The sequence below is a fragment of the Macaca nemestrina genome, chromosome 16 (assembly GCF_043159975.1).
Source record: "Macaca nemestrina isolate mMacNem1 chromosome 16, mMacNem.hap1, whole genome shotgun sequence".
Classification (NCBI taxonomy): domain Eukaryota; kingdom Metazoa; phylum Chordata; class Mammalia; order Primates; family Cercopithecidae; genus Macaca; species Macaca nemestrina.
Genome location: NC_092140.1, coordinates 86,746,242 through 86,768,329, shown reverse-complemented (window position 1 = coordinate 86,768,329; position 22,088 = coordinate 86,746,242). Strand labels below are relative to the sequence as shown.

At 40.1% G+C, this 22,088-nt stretch overlaps 1 long non-coding RNA gene across 1 annotated transcript in view; it reads right to left on the bottom strand.

Annotated features, from left to right (window-relative positions):
* Positions 1-22,088, bottom strand: part of LOC139359124 (uncharacterized) — a 34,152-nt gene that overhangs the window by 3,467 nt on the left and 8,597 nt on the right. The window contains exon 2 of the long non-coding RNA XR_011614882.1: positions 18,388-18,579. This is a non-coding gene — a long non-coding RNA (uncharacterized lncRNA). The remainder of the gene's footprint in view (positions 1-18,387; positions 18,580-22,088) is intronic.

The window sequence follows — 22,088 nt, the reverse complement described above, 5'->3', positions numbered from 1 at the left end:
GAGTTGGTTCCCTAGCATTCTTCAAGGGTGGCCACCAACTTTGTACTGTTTGCTTTTAGTGTAATTATGAATGCATGAATTTTAATATATTTAATGTGTTTTAATTCATTTTAGTTACTCTTGTTTTTGACATTCAAATTATTTCATCTTTGGCGAGTGTAACGGCCTACAAGTTGGTTTCTAAATTCTCTTAACATAACCCCAGTAACCTTGAATAACTTCCTTGCTTTCCATAAAAACAAAATGTTCTAGAGTCTAGACTCATATTGGACCTTTTCTGAGTCTAATCTGAAATCAATTATTTCCCAAATCATCCTGTCTTGTTTTACTGGCAAATGATATTTGGAGATCACACCCTGGTTATTAGAAGTTGTCAGTATTACTGGACTGGTCATCATTCCTTGGCATTTCCAATAGACAGAAGTAGAGAATGTATTTAAATGAGTTTATTTAAATACATCCAATTCAAATTTATGATTTAGTGCTGTTATCTTTTTAATTTTATATTTAATCTTATTTCTCTTATGCTGAAAACTTTGTTTCCTAAATATAATAGCTTTGCAATGACAAATGCAATGCCATTACTTTTGAAATGACTGCTAAGACTAGTTTAAAATTTCCTTGTAATTCCTTTTGACCGTAGGATATAGTCCAACTGTAGATGTACTGTCAAATGAGAATGCGTTTTGTCACCTGAAATATTCTTTTCCGAGATTAAGTCAACAACTTATTATATAGATTTTTTTAAGGTACTGATTTTTTATTTTAATTTTGCTTTATAATTAATTTAAATGTGTACATATCATCCCAAGGACAAATCTATAAAATGAGTTATATTCAGGAAAGTATTGGTTCTATCCTTTTCCCCCTACTTTGTTTCTGTTGTCCACCACCTTATCAGTCCACAGGTGATCTTTTAAAAATAATTTTTGGTTTGTCATCTCATTAAGAAAATGAAAATTTTTACTTCGTACTTTTTAAATAAAAGGTAGCACACTATGTATACTATTTGCACCTTGTTTTTTTTCCACTTATTAATATATCCTGGAGGTCACTCCATAGCAGTATTTAGAGTTATTCCTCATTGTTTATAGCTTTAACATATTCCATTTTATAGATTTAACCTAGGTAATTTAAATAGTCCCATATTGATGGACATTTAGGTTGTTTTCAGTCATTTCTTATTATAATAACACGGCAATAAATAGCCTTTGGCATTTGCGTTATGCCAATATATCCCAGGAGTCAGGTTTTAGAGGTTGAATTATCTTCCATCAGATTTTTACATTTTGCATTCCAACCTTCAACATACAAGCGTGCCTATTTTCCCTTAGCCTTGCTAAGAGACTACACACTCTCAAATTTTTGCCAATCCAAAGATGAGGATTGTATGTCATTGTATCTTTAACTTGCTTCTCTTATTATGAATGAAATCAAGCACCTTTTTTGACTTGTTTACATTTTTTCCAATAAACTATAGAATTGGTGGTAATTGTATTTATTTTTAGAAGTTCATTGAGTTTGGGGAATATTTTGTGGTATCACTTTGTGATACTAATATTTCATTCTATTATGATTGGGTTTTTCACTTCGCTATTTTGGTGTTTTCACCATACAAAAGAGTGAAAAAACCAATTATCTATGTTTTTCCTTTGTTGCTTCTAGATATTGAATTTGTAAAGCTTTTCTCATTCTAGGTAACACAGTAATATGTTCTCTTCTAGAACTCGTATAATTTATAATTACATTTAAATCCTTGATTGAAGTTAATCCTGGCATGTGGTATGAGAAATGGATACAATTTTATTCTTTTTCATAGAGCTATCCAGTTATCTTAGTACTCCCTGATATAAAGTTCATTATTCCTCATAGATTCGAGATCTCACCTCTATCACAGAGTAAATTTCTATATGCAACTGAATTTATTTCTGAATTTTCTCTTTTGTTCTGTTTGTTGATCCATGTGCTAATACCATGTTCTTTTAATATCAGTCTTATATGTTTCAGCATTTAGTAGAGTTAGATCTTCCTCATTTTTTTATTGTTTTCTGCTATTATTATTGCTTGTTTGTCCTGTCAAAATTTATAATTAATTTGTCTAGATTCAGAAATTAATAACTTACCATTTTAAAAATGGGGGTTACATTAAGTTTGTAAATTAACCCAGAAAGAATTAACATCTTTATGAGGCTGAATTTTCCTATCCAAGTAGATGTTCTGTCTTTTTATTTGTCCAATTCTCCTTGTGTATCTTCAATAGCATTAAAATTTTCATCTCATAAGTCTTATCATTCTGCTTTGGTATTACTGAGCTTCTCAAATCTCTGGCTTGATGTTTCTCACCATTTCAGAAAACTCTTGACTGTTGTCTCTTAAAATATGACTGTTCCCCATTCTCCTCTTTCCCTTCTGGGATTCTGATTATGTGAAGGTCAGGCTCTTTTGTAATGTCCCACATTCTTTTAACACTCCTTTTTATTTTCCACTATTTTTCTTTTTCCACGCTTCAATTTGGGATTTTTTTTTTATTGACCTGTCCTTGAGTACCTTCTCCTCCCTCCTACTGTGTATAAATTGCTATTACACTAATTCATTGAGTGCATAATTCCAGTTATTGTATTTTTTTTTAGCTTTTCAGTTCAAGAATATTTATTCTTTCTGAAAGACTTCAATTCTCTGTGAAATTGTTTATTTTTGAAATCTATTTTCACCTTATTTAAATCTTAGTCATACTAATCATAGATGAAAAGTCTTTGTCTACTAATTTCAATAGCTGGATCAACTGTGAGACTTTCCGTTGTTAGTTTTTCCTCAGGTTTTCATTATATGGTTCCATCTAATAATTTTATTTAATGTGGGACGTGGCTAACAACACTTTTTAGAACTTCCAGATGATGCTAATCTTCCTCCAGAGAGATTTCATCCTCCCCTCTGCTTGGCAGGTAGAATGTCTTATTCCAAGGACGCACTGAGATCATTAGAAGCTGAGTTGCAGTTTTAAGGAGACTCTGTTTATCCCTGGGTTACCTTCTTCCTAAGGAATAGCCCTATATTAGTTTTCTGGTGTTCCAGTAACAAATTATTCCAAACTTAGTAGCTAAAACACAAATTTACTGTAAGTCCATCAGAAGTCTGATATGGGTTTCACTGGGCTGAGATAAAGTTATAGCAGGGTCATCTTTTCAGGGGACCCTAGAGAAGAATAGGTATTTGGTGTTTGTTTCAGTCAAACGTCAGCATAGAATGCCTAGTTACGTTTGAATTTCAAGTGAACAATAAACCATTTTTAAATTTTATGTCCTAAATATTGCATGAATTATACTTATAAGAAAAATAATTTATTGTCTATCTCAGATGCAAATTTAACTGGGCCTTGTCATCCTTGTCTTTTCTAGCTTCTAGAGGCTGTCTACATTCCTTGGCTCATGGCCCCTTCTTCCAACCTATAGGAAGTGATAGTATCCTCAAGCCCTCTCTTTCTCCACCTCTGCAGTAACATCATCTTTTTCTGCTTTTGATACTCCCACCTCTCTCGTATAAGGACCCTAGTGATTAGATTGGGCCCACCCAGATAATCCGGGATAATCTCTCCATTTAAACATCCTTAATTTAATCACATCTTCTAAGTCCCCTTTGCCAGGTGAGGTGACACATGCATGGGTTCTGGAGATGAGAGTGTGCAGACATCTTTGGGGGTCACTATCTTGCCCACCACAAGTCCACCAAGTAGGGTGGCCAGATTTAATAAATAAAAGCCCAGAATGCCCAGTTAAATCTGAATCTCAGATAAACGATGGATAATTTTAAATTTTATGTCCAAAATATTGCATGAGTCATACTTAGAAATTGTTTATTGTCTATTTAAGATTCAGATTCAACTGAGTCTTGTCCTATATTTTCTTTGGCGACACTTCCTCCAACGCCTACCGTGGGATCCCGATGTCCTCCCTTCACAACCCTTCCTTACGGCTGATCCTGAGCTCCAATCCTAGTCTTCTAAGAATAGCAAAATTACCAAAAACTCAAATATGCTTTTCAGAAACATCTTGCTTATTTCTTAAACTTCAAGTAGATATCTTGAAGGAAAACCCATTACTGTGCTAGGCCTAGTTCTCTGACCCGCTCTTCTCACCAGGAGCTTAGTCCAGTAAGTCGCTAATTTTACGCTTTCGGCCCCACGTAACGACCACAATCTCTGCTGGTTTCTCTTCTCCCCAGCAGTGCCTCTCTGCCCAGACAAAGCGCAGATTTTCAGCTTCTTTTCCTAAACCCAGAACCAGCAACTCTTCCCAGGAAGAAAGTGGCTGAAGACTCAGCTCACTATCCACTGCTCCTCTTCTCTCAGGAGTGATGAAGCCCCAAGTCCTGGTAGTTTCGGCAGCTCTCTGATGCCCTTCAGTAGGGTTTTCATTACAGGCAGGAGTAGTGTTTGGCTGCAAACTCCTTACAGCCAAGGTCTTCTGACAGCAAACCCAGGGCTTTTCCCAGGATCGTCACAGCTGTGAGGTGGTTGGTGGGTGGCAGGAGCACAGGTGCAAAGGGTGGAGGTGGGGTGGTAACAGCAGAATGGAGAAGGTGTGGTCGGTCACATTTGTAGCTGGCTGGGCCTCAGATCTTGATAGCAATGTCTGACCTGGGAAGAAGCCAAGCAGGCCCCTCTGAACAATAGGCAGTTGGCAATGGCTGTTTCCTGCACACCTACCTTTCCTTTTTGGTTACTGTATTGAAACTCACTCTGAGGCCATCTGAAACTGTGCAAGAGCTGGAGCTTTGTCCTGAGCACAAACTAATTAATGTAATAATGTTTAAACTTTTGCCCACCTTTACTCAGCCATCTCCATCAGTAAATTTGCAGTCACTGCTTCTACACTGATCATGGCGATCTTGCTCCTATCTGTGACTCAGACAGGGATATTAGTGGGAATGCGAATGGTCATATATCCAACGACAAAGGCAGGCAGGCTTCAATCTGGGGGCTTCTTGGTCATTTTTTGTGCCACTTACTTTGCACATGGGGCATATTTTATTGCTGTCAGGATCAGGCTTCCATCCCTCAGATTTCAAAAGCTCTCATTTCTCTCCTCTCCACTAGAAGCATCTGCTCAGGGGATCCTGAGCTAATTTGCACTGATGACAGTGGAAAGCAGGAAATTCATGTAGAGGATTTTATCTCACTCAGGGCATGTTTCCTCTGTTTTAGGCTTTAAAAAGCCCTGAGCTCAAAGCCTGAAGCCTGGAACAACTCAAATTGCCTTTCTGAGGTGAGAAGATTTTTGTAGGGTGGAAGAAAGGGTGACTCTTTTTTCCCTATCCTGAAATGTCAAAGTGCCATTACCTATTCATAAAGGGACGATCAGAACAAAGTCAAATTTTAAATCAATAAACTATTTAAAAGGAAGCAAAGGGACCATACATTTCTTAGGCAAGATGGATATTCTAGGACAACCTTGAGTTGATATCATGGGTTAGAAAAAAATTAAATGTTCTTTTAAACATGATTTCATGCAGAGAAAAACTCTTAAACACTGTTGGTAGGAATGTAAACTAGAACAGCCACTATGGCAAGCAGTATGAAGGGTCCTCAAAAAACTACAAATAGAATTACTATTCAATCCAATAATGCCACTACTGGGAATCTATCCAAAGGAAAGGAAATGATTATATCGAAGAGGCGTCTGCACCTCCATGTTTTTTGCAGCCCTATTCATAATAACCAAGAAATGAAATCAATGTAGGTGTCCAGCACCAGATGAAGGGGTAAAGAAAATGTGGTCTGTATACACAATGAAATATTATTCAGTCATAAAAAGAATGAAATCCTGTCATTCGTGGCAACATGGATGGAACCAGAGGACTTTGTGTTAAATGAAATAAGCCAGGAACAGAAAGTTAAATACTGCATGTTCTCACTCATATGTGAAAGATTAAAAAAAAAGTTGATCTTGTAGAAGTAAAAAGTGGAACAGAGGATACTGGAGGCTGGGAAGAGAAGGGGAAAGGGAAGAATAGGAAAAAAAAATGACTTCATACAGCAAGACTGAATGTGGGATGCTGGATAGCATCCTGGAACAGCAAACGGACATTAGGTAAAATTTAAGAAAACGTGAATAAAGTATAGATTTGAGGCTAGGCATGGTGACTCATGCCTATAATCTCAGCACTTTTGGAGGTCAAGGCACATGAATCACTTGAAGTCAGGAGTTCAAGACCAGCCTGGCCAACATGGAAAAATCCTGTCTCTACTAAAAATACAAAAAAATTAGCCAGGTATGGTGGCGTGTGCCTGTAATCCCAGCTCTTTGGGAGGCTGAGGCAAGAGGATCACTTGAACCTGAGAGGTGGAGGTTGCAGTAAGCCAAGATCGCACCACTGCACTCTAGCCTGGGTGACAAAGGGAGACTCTATCTCAAAAATAAAATAAAATAAAATAAAATAAAATGTATAGACTTGAGTTAAAAGGGTATCAATTTTGGTTCATTAGTGATGACAAATGTACCATAGCAATATAAGATGTTAATAATAGGGGAAACTGGAGGTGGGTATATGAGAATTATTTTCACAGCTTTTCTGTAAATCTGAAACTATTCTAAAATAAAAAGTTTATTTTAAAAAGTGATTTCACATGCAAAGAAGGTGTTGAAAAGCAAAGGGAGGTGGGACAATAAAAGGTTATACTTATGACTATTATAAAACCGAATAGAAATAGTAATATTGCACACAGATTTACAGAGCATGTCAGGAAATCATCTTTATCTAAAAGTAGCGCAGTGGAAATGGAGCATTTCAACTGGGGAGAGCAATGTCATAGAGCCCAGCAGCATCAACAAGTCCTTGCTCACTTAAGAATAGCCCTGAGAAGCTTTCCGTGAAAGTAAATGTATATAATTCACAGGTTTTAAAGAGCTAGGGCTGGGAGCGAATTTCTTGAATTCTCTTCTTTCAGTATCTTAATATTAACTTAATGGAATGAACTATTCTACTCAGACGTTTGAAATGGGAAGTCTATCTCTAAACGTAACCATTTTATTAATTTTTTATTTATTTTTTTGAGACAGAGTCTCACTCTGTTTCCCAGGCTGGAGTGCAGTGGTGCAATCTCTGCTCACTGTAACCTCTTCTTCTGGGGTTCAAGTGATTATTGTGCTTCAGTCTCTTGAGTTGCTGGGACTGCAGGCGCAATGCACCACACCCAGCTAATTTTTTGTATTTTTAGTAGAGATGGGGTTTCATCATGTTGACCGGGCTGGATTCAAACTCTTGAACTCAGGAGATTGAATCCTGAACTCAGGTGGAAGGCCACCTAGGCCTTCCAAAGTGCTGGGATTATAGGCATGAGCCATGATTTTTTTTTTTAATGAGACATTCAATTATTCACTTTTTTCAACCATTTTAATGAAAAATTTCAAACTTCACACACAAAAGTGGAGAGAACAGTATAATAAGCCCTTACATGCTCATCACCCAGTGTCATTGGTCATCAAGGCTCACAAAGCTTGTTTCAACTGTTCCCTCCACCCACTCATTTTTCCCCCTAGAATACTGTAAACAACTCCCAGATATCAGAGACAGTTTATGCGTTGTCTCTGTAAATATTTATGGAGCACCTACTTGCAATACACTATTTTAGGAGGTGAGCATACAGAGTCAGATATAGTTGTTGCTATAAAGGAGGAGCTTAAATGTAAACATGATCACCCCAGTTCAGAGCACAAAGTCATAAATGCTGTGGTAGAGACACAAATAAAATGCTGTTGGAAATCAGAGTACGGGTGGAGAATTTCAGCTAGGAGGGCCAAGAGAAAATTTTGTGATGGAGGTGGCTTCTGACTCAGACTATAAATGATGACCAGAGGGGAAGAGCTGGCCACGTCCCCTTGCCTGTGTCCACCCCTCTTCCTTCAGACATACGCATGGGCAGGGGTCATTGCAGAAGAAAGCTATTTCTTCAAAAAACAAATTCACCATCATGGGCCAAATATCAGAGGCAACTTCAGCCTAATTTGATGAGAAAGAAAGCAAAGAAGGTGAAGCTTTCTATGAGCTTAACAGGATGGGGACTCAGAAATTAAAAGATGATTTTTTAAAACTAAAGGTAATTATAGTTCTTGAACCCCTGAGTTTGGGATATTCACTGTGAGTATTTGAAGATATTGGAGAGAGAATAGATAATTATAGAATTAAGTTTCGCCTTGGAGGTAGCAAAATGCCAAAATGAAGTGTATAGTGTCAGAGTAAACCTTAGAAATGAGGAGAACCACTTCTTCAGGACATCTACATTGAGCCATAAAGAAAACACAGGGACAAGGAAGGAGGAAATGCTTATCATAGTAGCTTATTTTTCTCAGTGAACTGGAAGCAAGATAACGTGTCAAGTATTAGGAATGGGATTTAATTGGAAGTGAAGTAATCCACAAGCTATGATGACTTCATGCTCCAGGTTCTTCCCTACATTTTCCAGCCAACAAGCAATGAGGTGAGACCACACGGCAAATTCTGACCGTGAAATGTGGGTGTAAATGCCTTGTGTTACCTCCATGATGAGGGGTAACATATCATTGAGAGCTGTGGGGTCATCTTCATCTCTCTCTTCCTGAAACAGCAACCCTGGAGATACGGACTTTTCTTCTGCTAACCCACTGACATTTTGTGATCTATCTGCTAGTGCAGTAAAGCATAGGAGCCCTACTCTGTGTACAGCTGAAGGGAGACAGCTTAAATTTGTAGCTAACCAGACCCAGGAAGCACCTGTGTTTCCCTCTAATGTGTCTGCTGCATCTCAGCAATCAGATAAAACTCTAAGAACAGCAATCATGTCTCACACCCCCCTCATAGGACCTAACATAGTGTTGAACAAAGATTCATTGAATGTGAAATAGATTTGAAGAAAGCCTCCATGGTTGACCGTTTTGAATTCTCATGCTTCATAAAGAGCAAAAAAGAAATCTTAGACGCTTCGGTTAGAAAAATAAGGCGGTGGTCTAAAGAGAGAGCTCTGGGAAGAGTGTTTGAATTTTCAGGGTCATCATGTTCATTGTGTTCAATAACAATGAAACAGTTGAGCAGACTAAGTTCCCACAGGCAAGGCTTTGGTTTAAGTATCAGATCTGGGGCCAGGGCACTAACTCAGACACCATGCCGATTTAAAAATTATACTTACTGCTCGATTGTTCCCCAAAATATTTTTGATCAACTATACACTTTCAAAACAACTGTAGATGTGAGTCCTGGATATAGTACAGTCTCAGGGAATGTTTCAAAAATAACACAATCATTATAGAATCAAGACGTTTTAGAGATGATCTTAAGGTATCATAAACTTTTGTTCTTAGAAAAATAAGGCAATCCCTGCCAACAGCAGTAATGTTAGGTCAGTAGGTTCCCATCTGAAGTGCCTACAAAACTCTGGGGAAAGAACACAGAGGGAATATAAGTAACTGTAAGAAATCATGATAGAGAATAGAATTTCATAATGCTTTCATAGACTCAGCAGTTTGGTACTTCAAAGAGTGAACTAGAATGAACCCATAATTTCTTATGGAAGATAATAATTATAATTAACATCTATAATAGTATTTCGTAATGAAAAGTATTTTCCTGTATATCATGCCATTTATTTCTTACAACAAATGTCTGGAGTCAGTAATATTATTACTTCTATTTTCAGTAAAACAAACAAAAGGCCACAGACACTGTTCACTTTGAATTATGGGAACTTGGAAGAAATTAAGCATAAATGTGGGTGCTTCACTGAGCCCCTTTGGTTGCTTATGTCAGAGCTGGGTATAACTCTAACTATAGAATACTCAGCTGGACTACAGGGAACCCTCTTGCCATCTCTCCTCAGTAGGCTGTCTGCCTGTCCAGTCTATCTGGTGTGATCCATGTAGCACACCTGCCCACGGCCAGGATAGCAGGTGACACCTCCAGCACTCCCATGGATGATAGACACACTGCTTTCTAGATGCATCTGGCATTGCTTCTGTTTTTCAAGTGAAGTTCTGAACAAACAAGGAGATATTTGCTTATGTTGCAGGCTTGACTTAATGGAGTAGAAACTCTAAGTGACTTTGAACTCGTTATAGAAGTTTTAAGCAGTTTTATGCTTTCCAGGAGGTGGCACCTTAAAACTAACTTTGATGCCCATTGTCCTTTTGTTCTAAAAAAAAAAAAGACTCTTGAGTTGGCTCCTCAGCGAAGCAAATGGAAATCTCAGGGGAAGGTCTGGATGTGATGAATTAGAAGTCAGCAGATGTGTGTTGAATCTTATGTCTCTTGCAACAACAGAAAAGTTTCGAAGTTTGAACTAAATTGTACAAACTAACTAGTTTATTGTAGTAATCAAGTACTCTTCTATTGCTGGCGTTCCTAGTTTTGCAACTTCTTTCTTGAGCACCTGTTTGCAGGAAAAGCGGAACTATGATGAAGACCTGAGCCAAGCATTCAGGCCGTGATCACAGAGAGGTTGGAAGGCAGTCAGGCAGAGTTCTGTGTGGTTCATCATGGATTGGAGTGTTGCTCTCCCACATAGAGTGTTGCTTAAAATTGAATCTAGGCTTTGATAAATCTAACAAAATGGAGCTATTGTGGAATTTTCTTGGAGACTTACATCTGGGTCTCACCTGTGAAAACGGTGGGATGTTTCCTGAAGGAATGAATATTTACAGAGTCAATCATCCTGGAGAAGATATCCTAGGCAAATGAGGAAGCTAGCCTTAGAATGCATCAAGGAGGGCTGGGCGCGGTGGTTCACCCCTGTAATTCCAGCACTTTGGGAGGCTGAGGTGGGTGAATCACCTGAGGTCAGGAGTTCGAGACCAGCCTGGCCAACATAGTGAAACCCCATCTCTACTAAAAATACAAAAAATTAGCTGGTTATAGTGGCAGGCGCCTGTAAACTCAGCTACTTGGGAGGCTGAGGCAGGAGAGTCGCTTGAACTGGGGAGGCAGAGGTTGCAGTGAGCCAAGATCATGCCATTGCACTCCAGCCTGGGCAACAAGAGGGAAACTCCATCTCAAAAAAAAAAAAAGAAAGAAAGAAAAAGAAAAAAAGAAAGAGAATGCACCAAGGAACATGGTGTTCTCCTCTCTCTGTGCTAATTTCAGCTACAACTCTGGTATATAATACTTCTTGTAGTGGAAAAGGATATTGCCTCTGTCGTGTGGGACTGAGCTGGGGCCAAACAGGGGTGGCCCAGTAACTAACTTTGAGGATTCCAATGGATCCTCATGCAGGAAATATCTATATTCTAGTCTTCATATTGCTATTTACATTGAAAATACTATTTACATGACACTTGCTTCCATTATAGCTATATCTTCAGTTTAATCTTGTTAAAAGTTACAGTCTAACCTCCTTTGTGAATAAGGAATTCCGAGATATGGCCTGTCCACAGCTTGGCATTAAGTATTGAAAGGGAAGAGGGGAGCTGCAGGGACTGTGTCGTCCATGACCACTGTGCCCAGTGGATTTGTGACCTCAAGACAACTACCAACCACAGTGACAGCAGCCTGGCAGTCCAGGAACAAGGTGGAGAAACCAAGGTCCTGGAGTCTGCACCCCAAGGACTTTCCAAAATCCTTGGACAGACGAAGTTCTGCCAATACAGTGATAGGGCCTCAGACTACAGATGGGACAGATTGAAACAAGTTCTGTGAAGAAGAATGTGTGGAAAAGAAAATTAGCCCAGTGGTTGATAGATGTTATTGTTCTGCTCAGACTCCTTCCATTTTATTTTGTTTTTAGCTACACTTACAGGAGAAGGAGGTAAGTTGCAAGAAAGCAATCAGAGCTTAACATTTTCTAGTGTGTGCCCTAGCAACTCTGTGTTCAAAAAAATTACCTGAGGCACCAGACTGTCTCACGTCATCTTAGATATTTTTATTCTATCATACTTATTAAAATTAAAAAGTAAACATTAGAGAAACATTTTTTCATAATAAATGCTGAAATATTGTGGTAATGTCATAAATATGTAATATTTGTTCTAAAATAGGCAATATTTATTAGAACTTTTCTAGGTCTAGGACTAAGTGCTTTCAAGCTTCAAGAAGACACTCTTGGCCAGGCATGGTGGCTCATATCTGTAATTCCAGCACTTTGTGAGGCCAAGGCCGGCAGATCACTTGAGTCCAAGAATTTGAGACCCACCCTGACCAACATGGCAAAACCTTGTCTTTACAAAAAATACAAAAAATTGGCCAAGAGTGACACTTCCATGACACTTTACATGACACTTCTGTCGCATGTCATGGCATGCGACTGTAATCCCAGATACTCAGGAGGCTGAGGCATGAGAATCACTTGAGCCCAGGAGGCAGAGGTTGCAGTGAGCCAAGATTGTGTCACTGCACTCCAGCCTGGGCAACAAAGCGAGACCCTGCCTCAGAAAAAAAAAAAAAAGAAGGAAAAGAAAAGAAAAAGGAAAGAAGAAGCAGCAGCTCATTTTTATGACTACAAATTGTGTTTTGTCTCTGGCAGGCTTCCAAGTAAAAGGGGTCAAGTAAGAAAATTTGCATTGCACATCTTCCTCTATCACTCCCAGTAGGAGGAGAAAATCTCTAAAAAGCAAGTACAGTCGATTTAGTTAATAGCATCTTCTTCTATTCCCCCTACTCTCTTATGAGTTGGGTGACTTCCTGCAAGTTATTAAACCTACCTCCATCTCAGTTTCATCATCTTTAAAATGTGGTAAATAATTGTTCTGTCTTACAATTGTTGTAAGAATTAAACGAGAGCCAGGCGCGGTGGTTCACGCCTTTAATCCCAACACTTTAGGAGGCTGAGGTGGGCAGATCACGAGGTCAGGAGTTCAAAACCAGCTTGGCCAATATGGTGTGACCCCATCTCTACTAAAACTACAAAAATTAGCTGGGTGTGGTGGCAGGTGCCTGTAATCCCAGCGACTCAGGAGGCTGAGGCAGAAGAATCGCTTGAACTGGGGAGGTGGAGGTTGTAGTGAGCCGAGATCACACCACGGCACTTGAGCTTGGGCAACAGAATGAGACTCCGTCTCAAAAAAAAAAAAAAAAAAAAAGAATTAAATGAGAATCAGAGTGTGCAGCACATAAGAAGTGCTCAGCAAATACTTACTATTGTCCCGTCTAAGGCAAGTTCACAAGTGCCATACCACAGTTGACACGTTTCTCCTCTCACCTACTCTGTAGTTGTGATCATATTGCCTGTGCTGCAAACTGACTTTTTCAGTGCCCTCAATGTGCATACAGAAAACACTTTCCTGCCCTAAAAAATTCTAATCAGTCCACAGAGATAATCATATTTATCATCATAAATTATTTTCTTTCAATACCAAAATGATACTGATATTTCTGATAGTAGCACAGACTCCTGTGCTAAGGAAGCTAGGAGGAATTTGCACGCAATGCCCCTACATTGATGTAGGTGCTGATGTAGACTCATATTTGCAAGAGATTTTTAACGGACCACCTATGTCTTTCATTTGAAAGGGGAAAATTACTTTCCATCAGAGCCAGGAGCACTTGCAGAGATAGAAGAGAATCCCAAGCCTGCAGCTTGCTGAGGGCCAGAGGGGCTGAAGCTGTGTGCTCTACTCTGGCCTCCCCCACCAGCTTCCTCCGTGACTTTGGCAAAGCTCTCCGGGGCATAGAAGCCAAAGTTTGCCCACACAATAGCATGGTTATCTTGGCATGAAAGCGACAGTTGCAAATTGGCATGCTAGTTCAAAAGAACTGGGAAACAAAAGCAGACGTGAGTTTTGACATACACTCTGGGAGCTGAGGATGGCGAGTGCGCAGGAAAAGCGGAAATACTAATGAGCATTGTTTTAAGCAAGCGACGTATACAACTGCTGAACATGGCCTTTTACGCCCCCCCCCCATGACTTTATAAGCGAACCAGATTTTACCTATCTGATACCCCCCAAATGGTAGGATTGATTTGGTATGGGGTTGTCTTGAGAAACTTAAGGTTTTCTCTTCGCCATTCTTACGATTCTTCTCTCCATTTCTCCATCCCACCAAATAAAAATCCGTTGATGAGAATAAAATTCTCTTTCTCTTGAGGATTTACGAGGGCCCTGGTAATAATCACTTCTAAAGAGGAGAATTGGGCACCCCACGACAAAGTACCACCTGTGGCACTGGGTGATTGTCTTCCTCTGATGCCAGGAACACAGAGCTCTTTCCCAGCAATGGGAAGAATTGACCAGGCCCACCAAATTCCACTTGCTTGTCAAGTCTGAGGGGCACCAGAGGCACAGCCTTTTGGGACCTCTGAGGGTTGAGGATGCTGAGAAAGAGAATGCAACAGCTCCCACTAGAAAGTGGCGGCTGCAGACTGTGAGTGCAGAAGGAGCAGAGGTCCATGGCAGGATCGTGGCTCCCTGCCCATCTGCAGGGGAAGCCAGCACACCTGAGAAATGGAAAGAACATTCCTCCAGTTCGTTAGCTTTCATCCCAGGAGTCTTTGTTAGGGAGCCTGTGGCTGGGGGAAGCTGTTGAAGCCCCAGAACAAACAGATTAACCCCTTCCTTTGGAGGGCCTATGAAATAGCTCACGAAGGAAGAGGGAAGATGCAGGTAAGAGCCTGCAGGACAAGGGAAAGACATAGAAGAGACATAGAGGTGATCGACTGGTCACCTCTATAGTAAAAGGCCTCGGGGAGGGGAATTCTCTTTTCAGTATCCTTCAGGGAATTTTCCTTCTTACTTTCCTGGCCCTGCCTCACTCTCCCATGCAAATCAACCCAACTTTAAATGCTGCAGCTTCTAAGGGGCACCAGTGGAGCCCCTTCCCTTCTCCTGTTATACACAGTTCCCAGTAATCCCCAGATACTTCTGTGGCATCAGTAGCTACCCAAATTCCAAGGACTCTCCCATCGAGAGTTTTAAGTCAGCCCCACTCTTAAGCCTCAGCCTACACTTCTAACTATCGCGCTTCTACTCCCTCTTCCTCCAGAGACATCAGACTCCATGGGGGCAGGACAACTCACCCGTGTTCCTTAAAGCCTGCCCTGTTTCCGAGTCATGTCTTTGTGGACAGCAATATCACTCACCCAGGCCAGAAACCTGAATACATCGTCCAAGTCTGTCTCCTCCTCTTCATTCCCATTACCAAGACTTCAGCTCAGATGCCCTGTCTTCCTCACCTGGCTGCTATCTGGAATCCCTCTCTCCAGTCTCACCTTCCAGTCAGCTCCTCAGTGTTACCACGTTAGTGTTTCCACAAGATGGAACATTCTCTGTCATGGGGGGTTTGCACTTGTCTTGCGCCTTTGCCCAGAGTCCCATTGCTGAGAACCATAAGCCACTCTGAAGAGCCATAGAGAGAACTACCACCCACCTCCTTCCAGGGCTGGCTGAGAAGAGACCGAATGGGTGCATCATCTCTCATTCCCACCACTGAGTCCAGCAGGTACAAACAGAAGCCTGGAGCTCATTAGGTCCGACAGTAAGGAGGAGGAGGCATTGAGCCCTTTGGTGGAGGGGAGGAGTGCTGTGGCTTTACCCCTCTCTCTTCCACAGGGAGAAGTGGGGCACTATCCATGTACCCCAGGGAGATGCGATATAAGAGAATTCTTCCAGAAGAGTGGAGTTGCCAGCACAGAAGGACCCTGAGCCTTCACTCCCAGATTGATGTTTATTGAATGACAGTAACTAGGAGGCCCATCCCAGTCACCCAAAACAAAACGTGACAGAGAGTCCCTGGGAGAATTTGACTTCCATCTTCTGGAGTTTGTCAACATATGTGAAGACAGAGGCAGATAACAACCTGCTTCTCACCTTCCATAGTCTGAACACTGCTCAGATAGGGGAAGAGAAGAAACAGTGGACCCACCTGAGTCCCAGCAAGGATGCACACATTTCCATGGGAAAATATGTGCCCCAGAAGGAAGTGGGACTCCTGCCATCCAAGGGACTCAGGGGTCTATTTTTGGAGTCAAGAGCTAAGAAGCTGTCAAAAGAAACAATCTCTAGAATACATCACCTATGTCAAAGAAGTGCGCAGTACTGAGGTCTTGCAGAACCTTCCAAAAAATATCTGAAAATACACACACAAAAGAACATTTCCCCATTTTCCTTCAGTTCTTCCCTCTTTCAAATCTTACAGCAAGAAACAGATGATAGAGTAGCTTCAAACTGCAGGCTCCAGCCCCCAGGTCAGGATGGAGATAAGGGGCAGAAGGTGCAGGTTAAATGTGAGTTGTGTTTTGATTTAGATGCTACTGGATTTGTCAATATCTGTAAGTGAGTCAATTGTCAAAATAAGACTGGTCTTTGAGTCAAATGTGCCTGGAAACCTACAGAATCTTCTAGAGATGTTTTCAAATGTTGAGGAAGAAAGATCTGGTATGACACATTTAAAAGCAGTGTTGGGATGAAAGCAAACTCACATCTTATACTCCAAAGTCAAAATTATCACGTCACTCCTCCACTTGAAATCTTCTCAGTGGCTTCCAAACATAATTCTTGGCATATAATACACATAATAAATGTTATTTTTAAGAAAAAAAAACAATTGAGCACATCTACATCACATGCAAAAATTCTGAGTCCAAGTCATAATTTTCTGTTTATTATTCAGAATGTTAGAGAAGAAATCTACTTTTGTGAGCCTCAGCTTTCTCCTTTATAAATGAAGAAAACAGCAACATTACCTCACAGCTTTGTTGCAGGATTAAATAGTAACATAAATACAAGTAGTATTCTATCAATCACTTTGCAAAATATAAAGCACTATCCAAATATTCATTCATGAATTCACTCATTCAGTGAAGATGCCCTTGGTGCTGGAGAAAGAGTGGTGAATGAGTTGGACAAAAACGATGCTCTCTAGTGGGGGGAGACAGACAAAAGAAAAAAAGATCATGTCAGAGAGCCCTAAGCGCTGTGAAGAAAATAAAATCAAGAGAGTCAGAGCGATCTGGATAAAAATAAGTCTCTTTTAATTGAAAGGAGCTAGATTGAGTGACCTGGGAGGGCCTCTCGGAGGATGAGACACTTGTACTGAGATTCTAACCACAGGAAGGAAAAACTAGAGTCTTGCAGAGACTTATAAGGAAACAGCATAGCAAAAACAAAGGCTTTTGGTTGGTCCAGGCTTGGGGTGAGTGAAGAAAGAAAGAACAATGTGGACACCATGAGCCAGGGAACAGATCTTATAATCTGGTCAAATGGGGTCAGTTCGTGGCAGGCCTTGATATTTTAGGTAAGTATGCTTACTTGATTTAAGTTATTATTTTATAAGCAACAACAACAATGACAAAATTGTAAGCTAGTCTTTTTTTTTTTTTTTTTTTGAGATGAGGTCTCACTCTATTTTGCCCAGACGGAGCTCAAACTCACGATCCTCTCACCTTAGCCTCCCGTGTTGCTGGATTGCAGGTGTGCACCACTGCACCTGGCTGAAATCACAAGCATCCAGAAAAGGAAGGTTCATCTTAGGGTCTTTCCCTGTCTCCTTTCTGTACTCCTGTCCCAGTTGTTCCGCCTGTTCCCCCAGATCTCTAGGATCATCTCCTGTCTTCAGATGACTATCCAATCCCCTCACCCCTCCCGCCCATTTACTCATGTGAGAGTGATGTTTTGATTTAGACGCTACAGAACTTGTTAATATCTGTAAGTGAATTAATTATCAAAATAAGACGGTTCTTAGAGTTAAATGTGCCTGAAAACCTACAGAATCTTCTAGAGGTGTTGTCAAATGTCTACCTCAGAGGAACCAAGGTCTACCTCAGAGGAACCCTCCATAAAGCCAAATCACTGCTGGGTTGTAGAACAATTAAAACTCAGTAAGATGAGTATACCTTTTAAGTTTATCTACATTAAGATTTACCTAATTTACCTTCTAAAGATAATGCTTATCGACCAAAATGAAACACTAACTGACAACTTTTAAGTTGATAGAACAGAGTGAGGCATTTTAAAGTAATATAGGTTATTGATATGCCAATGTTCCCACATAAGAAAAACACCATATAAAGTGACTTTTTAAAACATGAACACTTATCCATTTTCTGTTTTCTGGCAGTTGGTGATCTGGGCCTCTGGAAGCTGCTTTTCCCAGTTCTAAACCTAACAAGCCCTCTCCTGCTCACATATATCTGACCTACAAAAAAATCAAACCATTAAAAGGCAGGTATATTAGTCAGGATTCTCCAGAGAAACAGGCAACTCTGTTGCCACATAACATTTTGAAGAATGTGGTCTACATGAATCAGAATCGACACCTTCCAAATGAACAATAGCTACAGATGTAACAGCTTTCATAATAAAACTGATTTGGAAAGTTGGTAAAAACAATCACCAGAGAGAGAGAGCAAGAGCGAGCGAGCGAGAGAGAGAGAGATAAAGAGAGAGAGAGAGAGAGATTAGACATGTTAGAGACGATTTACTACGAAAATTGACTCACATGATAATGGAAGCCGGAAAGTCCCACAACGTGCCATCTGTAAACTGAAGAATCGGGGAAGCTGGAGGTGGTGTAATCCAGTCTGAGTTGGAAGGCCTGAGAACCAGGGGAGTCTTGCTGGAGGAGTGGAGTTTGGGGGGTGCTGGTGTTAAGTCCTGGAGTGTGAAGGCTGGAGAACAGGAGTCGTGATGTCTGAGGGCAGAAGAAGATGGATATCTCAACCGAAGAAGGGAGAGCAATAAGTCCTGCTCATGTCCATCAGCGAAGGCAGATCTTCTTTACTCAGTCTACGGATTCAAATGCTAATCTCTTCTGGAAACAACCTCAAAGAAACACCCAAAAATAATGTTTTACCAGCTATCTGGATATTCTTTAATTCCATTAAGCTGACACATAAAATGAACCATCATGGCAGGTATTTTGCCATTGTCATGAAACACATATTGAGAATGTTAAGGAGGCTATGAATTGACCATCTCTTGTTCTTCCTGGTTCCATCCAGCAGACCCCAATATTTTGTCTGATCTATACCTGTATCTCTAGCTACAGCTATGTCCATGTCCTTATCCATATTGTGTCTTATGTCATCAATGAAAAGATGAGGACCGATGTTCTTCATTCATAGATTTCGTTACTTTGAATGTTCACAATAACGATATTCATATTCAAATCAGTAACCAATAAAGATAAGGGAATGAAATATAATTTTTTAGATATCTAAATTTATACAGTTATTAATACCTGTAAAGATTCATGGATGTAGATATTTCTCTTCATACATGACACCCCAAACGTGACTCTCCTTTTGTCTAAGCCCATGTCAGCTTTGACATGGGTGCTGACTATTCCCATGAGATGTGGTTGCAACTGAACCCTGGTTGAAGGGGTTTTCCCTGCAGCTGGAAGGCTAATGTATTAGGCCATTCCCACATTGCTATAAAGAAATACCTGAGACTGGATAATTTATAAAGAAAAGAACTTTAATTGGCTGACAGTTTTATAGGCTGTAGAGGAAGCATGATGCTGGCATCTCCTTGACTTCTGGGGAGGCCTCAGGAAACTTACAGTCATGGCAGAAGGTAAAGGGGGAGCAGACATGTCACATTGCCAGAGCAGGAGCAAGAGTGAGAGAGCGGGGAGGTACTACACACTTTTAAATGTCCAGATCTCCTGAGAACCCACTCATTATTGGGACGACAACATCAAGGGGATGGTGCTAAACCATTCATGAGAAATCACCCCTATGAGCCAATGACCTCTCACCAGGCCCCACCTCCACTGGGGATTACAATTTGACAAGATTTGGGAGGAGACACAGATCCACAGATCCAAATCATATCAGGATCCTGTGAGGCCATGATAGAGAACCTGTTGGCAATCTTGTAGAATTAGCTAACATCAGGATCCCTTCCCAAGGAACAGAGAAACTTCTAGAAAATCCTTTCACTCTTGACAAAGCCTAGCTTCCAAGACTTGATGCAAAAATCTTACTTTGGTAATTGAAAATAAAAAATGAACATTGACTGTTTCTTTGCATTCCCATCTCAACTGCCCTGCAGATAGTATCCTGGGCTGACTTGAGAGAAAGTCTTAGACATGCAAAAGGGAAAATAATTTTTTTTCAAAAACATTACCCTGATGTAAGTTTGAGTTGTGAATTGGATCAAGCTCTGTACTTGTAGGTGGGAATAAAAAGATGAATGAGATATGACCCCAACTTGCAAGAGTATCCTTCTGGTGGGGGATACATGTAAAAGGGTAATTATAATACTGAATGAAAAGCTTAGATTGAAACATTCCCCTGCTCCTCAATTCCTCGCTACTCTGCCTTTATTTTGTATAGACAGGATACTGGCTGAACAATGGAAAAATTCAAAGTAAGACACTTTATATGGGCTCAGTTAGAATTTGACTAGCAAATAATTTATTAGGGAAAGCCAATAGGAAAGTAGTCGCCCTGTGGCACACAGGAAAAAGAGCTGTGAGGGGTGGCAAGAGATCATTCTTTTTCTAATGAGAAAATTTCAAAAATACATTAAAACTCTGTTGCCACATAACATTTTGAAGAATGTGGTATACATGAATCAGAATCGACACCTTCCAAATGAACAATAGCTACAGATGTAACAGCTTTCATAATAAAACTGATTTGGAAAGTTGGTAAAAACAATCACCAAAACATTTGGTGGAAAATCACATTGTAAAGTGGCTTTGTAATCTTAAACAGGAAAGCATGATATATTTTTCATTGAAGATGATTGATCAAAACTAATTTCTAATTTTTTGTTATTTTTACCAACTTATGCCACTATAATAATAATAATGATTCAAATACAAATGAAAATATACAATCAGTCAGACAATTTTTACAAACTGAATCTAAAACAGTTTCTCACACAAATATGGATATTTTTCCCCCAAATAAGTAACTCTTGGGGTGTGTAGACTGTGGAGTTTATAAAGCCGGGATTGTTTATGTGCCTCAAGCAAGTCTCTTTATAGCATTGTTTTTGAAATGCTCTGCAATCCAAAAATCATATTTGACCTCACGATTACTTTTAAATGGTCCACAGGAATTAAACGTACTGGGTTCACTTGGTTCTAAATATCATTGGCATAATTACGTAAAGCCTAAATGCTTTCAATTACAAAATACACACAGATACTTGGTGCTAGCTTTAAACAAAAGTAGCTGTTTAGCAATGAACAGTATAAACAAAACTTGTTGTGTGAGTTCACTGAAGAGAATTGTATAGGGTTAATGATGCTGCTTTGGTACTAGGTCTTGCAGATCTTTCTCAGTATTAATCCTTACAGGATGGTTTGACTATTTGTGGTGAGACTTGTGATAAAAATCAGGAATTTATTTCAAATGGGCAGAAACTCCCTTTGAAGCATATCTACATTATTTCAAATGACCTAAATATGGATATAGTAAAGCATTGAATTAGATGTCCTGGAATTTATGTCTAAGCCTATTCTAAGTTTTATATGCTAGGGATTATGTTTACCTCTGGGTTTTGACTAGCACAATCATTCCAGTAAAATGTGAACAGAAAGGTAAGTCCTCTTTAAAAGCAAAAAGCTGAAATGCAGAAATCTGGCACCAAATATCTCCCAACACCCCATTTAATAAAGCTCATGATTTGTGGTTGCCAAATTGCCCATCGGCAAGAAGAATTTGCATACTGGGCAGGAAGATGAAGCTGGATCGGGTGTATTTAGGCACAGTTCACTGTCTGGTTTCTTCCCTTGTTGGGTTGGGGGCTAACTGGAGAGCAGAATAGGGTAAAGACACTGGGAACTATGACAGTGAGTTCCTGGATGAGCCTGGAGCTGGCATAAAATGGAACTGGGTAATAGCAAGTTGCATGCTTGTAGCAGCAAGTTTTTGGTGCTAGGAAATATCAGACCTTTGAAATCTCTAAATCTTAGCTAAGATCTGAATGATCACAAGTTTGGGGTCCACAATTAATTTTGGGAGACTAATTTTCTCTTCTTTGGCCCTTCGTTTTCCAGGTTCTGTGTGCAGGATACCACCTCCAAGACCCCAGTCACTCTCCTCCCTACTTACACTATCCTACACACACACACATACACCCCCACACACAGACACACACACAGGCACACCCCCCGACACACACACACACACACAGACACTCACAGGGACACCAGAACACATTCAAGAAACCCAGCCTAGA